A 7091-nucleotide genomic window follows, 5' to 3' on the forward strand; every position below is an offset into this window, starting at 1 on the left:
GGAAGGGGGTTCAGGGAAGGGGGTTCAGGGAAGGGGGTTCAGGGAAGGGGGTTCAGGGAAGGGGGTTCAGGGAAGGGGGTTCAGGGAAGGGGGTTCAGGGAAGGGGGTTCAGGGAAGGGGGTTCAGGGAAGGGGGTTCAGGGAAGGGGGTTCAGGGAAGGGGGTTCAGGGAAGGGGGTTCAGGGAAGGGGGTTCAGGGAAGGGGGTTCAGGGAAGGGGGTTCAGGGAAGGGGGTTCAGGGAAGGGGGTTCAGGGAAGGGGGTTCAGGGAAGGGGGTTCAGGGAAGGGGGTTCAGGGAAGGGGGTTCAGGGAAGGGGGTTCAGGGAAGGGGGTTCAGGGAAGGGGGTTCAGGGAAGGGGGTTCAGGGAAGGGGGTTCAGGGAAGGGGGTTCAGGGAAGGGGGTTCAGGGAAGGGGGTTCAGGGAAGGGGGTTCAGGGAAGGGGGTTCAGGGAAGGGGGTTCAGGGAAGGGGGTTCAGGGAAGGGGGTTCAGGGAAGGGGGTTCAGGGAAGGGGGTTCAGGGAAGGGGGTTCAGGGAAGGGGGTTCAGGGAAGGGGGTTCAGGGAAGGGGGTTCAGGGAAGGGGGTTCAGGGAAGGGGGTTCAGGGAAGGGGGTTCAGGGAAGGGGGTTCAGGGAAGGGGGTTCAGGGAAGGGGGTTCAGGGAAGGGGGTTCAGGGAAGGGGGTTCAGGGAAGGGGGTTCAGGGAAGGGGGTTCAGGGAAGGGGGTTCAGGGAAGGGGGTTCAGGGAAGGGGGTTCAGGGAAGGGGGTTCAGGGAAGGGGGTTCAGGGAAGGGGGTTCAGGGAAGGGGGTTCAGGGAAGGGGGTTCAGGGAAGGGGGTTCAGGGAAGGGGGTTCAGGGAAGGGGGTTCAGGGAAGGGGGTTCAGGGAAGGGGGTTCAGGGAAGGGGGTTCAGGGAAGGGGGTTCAGGGAAGGGGGTTCAGGGAAGGGGGTTCAGGGAAGGGGGTTCAGGGAAGGGGGTTCAGGGAAGGGGGTTCAGGGAAGGGGGTTCAGGGAAGGGGGTTCAGGGAAGGGGGTTCAGGGAAGGGGGTTCAGGGAAGGGGGTTCAGGGAAGGGGGTTCAGGGAAGGGGGTTCAGGGAAGGGGGTTCAGGGAAGGGGGTTCAGGGAAGGGGGTTCAGGGAAGGGGGTTCAGGGAAGGGGGTTCAGGGAAGGGGGTTCAGGGAAGGGGGTTCAGGGAAGGGGGTTCAGGGAAGGGGGTTCAGGGAAGGGGGTTCAGGGAAGGGGGTTCAGGGAAGGGGGCTGCTGTGACAAAGAGCTACGTGAATCTAGGGGGGAAGAGGAAGGGATAATAGGGAAGGAAGGGGGATGATGCAGCTGAAGCAGGCGGGGAGATGGGATAAGTTGGGAGGGAGTGGGAGGAAGGGGTGTATGGGGAACGTAAGTAGGAGGAGAATGGAGGGCGGCAGTTACTTTGAGGGTAGAGGGAATGGAAGCAGAGATTGAAGGATGGATGAGGTGTAGGCATGTTATCCTGGGTCATGATTAGATGATTTTGAATGTCTTAGGGAGGTCTTATTCTCATGGGAGGGGGGGGGGGGGGAAATGTTTGAGGGGTAGAGGGGGAGGTTGATAGAGCAGAGGATGGGGTAGGAGAAGATGGGGTAGGTACCGGGTAGCGTCTGGAATAGTGGTGGAGATTGGGGTGTCTGGATTTAGAATGGCAAAAGAATTTGACTGGGAGATGGAGGGGGTAGAAGTTAGATGAGGAAGGGATACTGGGGGAGATGTAGGAACAACTTGGGAGGAAAGGGGAGGGGCAGAGCGAAGGACATTATTGGAGTAGAGAGTCGACGTGCTTCCTGCCTGACTTCGCGTAAAGTGAGACCAAATTTGAATCTGAGAATTGCTACTTCAAAATACATTATGACCAGAGTAGGCACAGAGAGGACATCGGGCTATGGGACGGCAGTGTTTGGCAGGATAGCTTAGACGTCAACAAGTCTGACATTGGCGGGGGGGGAGGGGGGAGGACTCGCCGCCAACGTAAACATTAAAGGGGAGGTCATGTCTGCAGAATTACGTAAAAATCAATCACATTTGACTGGGTTGTGGTTGATTGGCATAAAGACAGCCTTTCATCCTCTCAACACGGCTCTCACACCTTAGGGATTGGATAGTAGAAGGGGTTAGAGAAGAGAAGGAAAAGGGGAAGAGGAAAAGACCGTGCAATACTAGTTGAGTCGAGGGCTGAGGCCCAAGGCAGGGGTGATCCGCAGCATTGGGGCCCACGGCAACACACATATATATATGTGTGTGTGTGTGTGTGTGTGTGTGTGTGTGTGTGTGTGTGTGTGTGTGCGTGTGTGTGTGCATGTGTGTGCGTGTGTGTGTGTGCGTGTGCGTGTGTGTATGTGTGTGCTTGCGTGCGTGCGTGCGTGCGTGCGTGTGTGCGTGCGTGCGTGTGTGCGTCCGTGCGTGCGTGCGTGTCTGTGTTCGTGTGTTCGTATGTATAAATGTTTTATGTATATGCAATGCAAAGCAACTGAAAATGGATTTCGCTGCCTTTGCCGCTCGTGCCAAACGCTAATCGCAGTCTGCTTTCCAGATAGCGCCTTGACCTGCCGTGACCCAAGAGCAAACAGGTCAGCAAAAGGCCTTCTGAGGTGTAGCACAAGGTCCTTCAAGACATCTCTTCAAGGAGGGTGGCCGTCACTCGCTTACAAACCGCTGTGAAGTAGATTTCGACTCACCTGTGGTGTTGAAAGACCTTCAAAGGAGGACTAACACAAATGAAAGAATTTTATCCTTAAATAATTTTGATTTTTGAAATCGTTCAGATGGTGCTACTCACAAAGAAAGAGACTATAGTCAGAAAAAAAAAATCAAATAAAAATAATGAAAAACAATTATACAGTTTTTCAGACGTTAACGTGAACGAGAGAATCATAAAAAAAAAAAAAAAATCTTGTTACAAATGGAAGATTATTTTGTGTATATATTACAATTTCCAAACACAATGGATGACTTTCATTTCAAAACGAGATGAAAGAATACATGTGGTCGGAGATATACCATAATATATTTATGAAATAGAATCACACTGAGTGTGATATTTAGCTCATAGAATTTCCAAAGCATATCAGCCACTCTTTGGATAATTATACATCTATCAAAATGCATATGCAGCTGTTTGTCTACACACATACATTTGTGGGTATGTATATCGGTGAATATATATACAAATACACATACATACATATATATACACATATGTTTATACACAAATATTTATTATATAAATGTACATAATACCAAAATATATGTCTATATAAATATATATATATGGAAATTTTGCTAATAAAATGGGTAATAATAAATAGGTAATGAAATGGAACAAAGGAAAAGGGTAGAAACATTGTGTAAAAAATAATACAAAACTTGTGTTTAAAGTGAGACATATCTAACAAGTGTGAAATTGTCGTTACGGTGATTGAATTATACCGTAAACAATTGCATGGCTGTTAGTTACTTCGGGTTTTATCTCGTGAATGTAAATTGATTCGCAGATGAGATGGTCGAGTCCGTTAAATGTTGTTGACAAAATTTTGAAATCACTGAGTGAAAAGGAGGTGTTCTGCGTGAGAATGTTGGCGACAGCGAAGGAAGGTGGTCTGCTCTGAGATTTACCCATATGATCAAGTATTGTGTAATTAAATCAAGAACTTCATTTCGTTATCACATTGGACCCAGGTGGAGCAGGTTTTAAATGCTCCGTAGATTGGAGTGATGTTATTTTTTGTATTTCAGGAGTGAGAAACTTAAATAGTTCATCCTCAAAACAGTGAAATTGGTTTTCTGTAAACCGTAGTGCCGTAAACCGTTTTCTTTGGAATATGCGTGTCACGAAAGGAAAGTTTATTTTCCTTTTCTGTTTCACGCGTAAACTTAATGTATCGATGCTGTTCATTCTGACATGGCAGGAGTTGTTAGCTGTCGTTTGAACAGATGTAAAGGTGCCATCTCTTTATCTTTTATAGAATATTGGTTTAAAATCATTTGGGCAGTAACTTAACCAATTACATTCACGATGACATAAGAAAGCGACTGCATACCTTGGGCCAAGTGGTGAACCCATATAGCCACTCCGTTAAAATTATAACAACAAAAACACACAAAAGGCGTAGTTATCCTGAACAAGACTGATCACTATAACAAACTATCTAACATTCTTTCAGACTCGTCTAAACTTAAACTTCTAAATGTCGATCCGACTTCCAATCTCCTTAAACTTGAGGGTAAACTAAACAGAATTTTACGAATTTAAAACAACGAAAACATGTATTTCTGCTTCTGGCTCTTGACTTGATCGTTTAAGTGGATTCTCCAAAGTTAACAAAATAGGTACACCTCATAGGCCTATCGTGTCATCAGCTAATGCATTTAATTATAACTTTAAAAGAATGTATCATTCCATTTCTGCTGCTGTCTCTCAACTCGGTCGTTTATATGGACGCCTGTTAGGCCTATCGTGTCCTCTATTAATGCGTTGCTAAATTCCTCGTCCAAATTCACCCAACTCCAAACCACTAATGAGAACACTACTGCCAACACATTCGATTTCGTGGATGAAATTAAACAACTTAGCATTGAAGATTCAAAAGTAATGGCTAGCTTTGACGTTGAATCATTATTCACTAACGTCCCTCTGTCAGACTCTACACAGATTATTACGGACACCATATCCGATGAGTTTAAACAAAATAAAAATCTTTTTTTTAATGTTGCTACTAAAGATTCTGTTTGTTTGTTTTTATGATAAACCATATACTCAAATAGACTATGGCTATGGGTCCACCACTTGGCTCAAGTTATGCAAACGCTGTCCTATGGTTGTAATTGGTTAAATAATTGCTCAAACAATTTAAAACCAATATTCTATAAAAGATATATAGATGACACGGTTCTTTTCTTCAAATGACACCTAACTAGTCCAGTCATACCTGAATGAAAACCATCCAAACATTGAGGAAAACTATTTAAATTTCTCACCCATGAAATATAAAATTAACAGCATCACCACTCCAGTTAACCGAGCATTGAACTTATAGCCCACCTGGATCCAGTTTCATAACGAAATGAATTTCTTGATTATTTCAGAAACGATGCCTATTTTGACATTTTTATAAGACTGTTAGACCATTCTTACATAATAAACTACGCTTCTCCACAAAAACCCACACTGCTTCCAAAGACCTAAGTACAAACAGTTACCGTACCTCGGACATGTAAACAATTACGTGAGATGCTGAATCTTTCGTTCCCACGTGTTTTTGTTAACTGAAATATATTACTTCTTTCTTTGAGAAGAGGATGGCTCTGTCCTCAGAACTATGTTCAAATATCGTATCCATTTTTAACTGCCCTAGATGTAATGCAAGGCCTGAACGATGGTTCAAATACATATGGGTGAATTATAAGAACAGAGTCTAAGCAGACCGTCTTCCTCCGCCAAAATTCTCACATAGAAGACGACCCTTTCACTCAATGATTTCAATTTTTTTTCAACAACATCTAACAGACTCGACCTTCTCATTTCTAAATCCCTGTACATTCTGAGATAAAACCCGAAGTAAATAACAGCCATGCAATTGTTTACGGTATAATTCAATCCCCGTAACGACCATTTCACACTTGTTAGATATGTCTCACCTTCAAACACAAGGTTTGTATATTTTCCGCAATGTTTCAGCTCTTTTCTTTTTATTCCATTTTATTACCCTTTTATTATTGCCTATCTTATGAATCTCTCTCTCTCTCTCTCTCTCTCTCTCTCTCTCTCTCTCTCTCTCTCTCTCTCTCTCTCTCTCTCTCTCTCTCTCTCTCTCTCTCTCTCTCTCGCTCGCTCGCTCGCTCGCTCTTTCTATATATATATATATATATATATATATATATATATATATATATATATATATATATATATATATATATATATATATATATATGAATGTATGTATGTGTATATGTGTATATGTGAGTGTGTGTAGACATGTGTTTACGTATACAAATATATGTGTTTACATACGCACCAACACACACACATATGTATGTATGTATGTACGTATGTATGTATGTATATACATATTCACGTATATACATATATATACAAATATATATTTATATAAATATATGTGTATATATATATATATGTGTGTGTGTGTGTGTGTGTGTGTGTGTGCATATGCATATGCATGTACATTGATACATACATATATGTATAGTTATATATATGCATATATATATGTATATATAAACACATTTATATGCACATGTATACACACACCACTACATTTTGCTGATGTATATAAGGTCTAAGCTTTGTATGACTTCCAAAGAGGAAAATAGAATTTCTAAATGTCCTTGTCAACAGAAAACAACAGTCACCCTTTTCTGAAACACTTTTCCCTCACCATGCGTGTGCAGGGCAGGAGGGCCGGGGGGGGGAGGGAGGCAAGTGAATCTGTTTCCAAAGAGGAAATGTTTTCAAGCATAAATGTATGTATGTATGTACATATACATATACACATATATACATATATATAAACACACAAACACACGCACACATGTATGTATGTATGCATATATATGTGTATATATGCATACACAAACATGCATGTATGTGTATATATATTTATATATTGTGTGTGTATGTGTATATATATACATATATACACATGTATGTATATATATGTATGCATATATATGTATATATACACATGTGTGTATGAATGTGTATATATATACATATATATATATATATGCATGTATATGTAAATGTATGTTTTTTCACGCTTATATGTATGTATATATATACATATGTATGTATATATACATATATATAACATGTATGTATATGTATGCACGTATAAGTATGTGTTTATATACTTATATACATATACATACATATATACACACAAGTATGTATGTATGTATATATATGCATATGTGTATGTATATACATCCATACATATACACACATATGTATGTATATACACACATACATTTACACATATGTATGTATGTATGTATTTATGTATATATATATGCATATATGTATGTATGTATATATATGCATATA

At 41.8% G+C, this 7091-nt stretch overlaps 1 protein-coding gene across 1 annotated transcript in view; it reads left to right on the forward strand.

Moving 5' to 3' along the window:
• LOC125044963 (FMRFamide receptor-like) overlaps positions 1–5590 on the forward strand; it is a 21198-nt gene extending 15608 nt beyond the window's left edge. Inside the window, exon 7 of the mRNA XM_047641939.1 lies at positions 2562–5590. The gene's annotated coding sequence lies outside the window, so the exon portion shown is untranslated. The remainder of the gene's footprint in view (positions 1–2561) is intronic.
• Positions 5591–7091: the final 1501 nt, after the last annotated feature.

The sequence above is a fragment of the Penaeus chinensis genome, chromosome 36 (assembly GCF_019202785.1).
Source record: "Penaeus chinensis breed Huanghai No. 1 chromosome 36, ASM1920278v2, whole genome shotgun sequence".
NCBI lineage: Eukaryota > Metazoa > Arthropoda > Malacostraca > Decapoda > Penaeidae > Penaeus > Penaeus chinensis.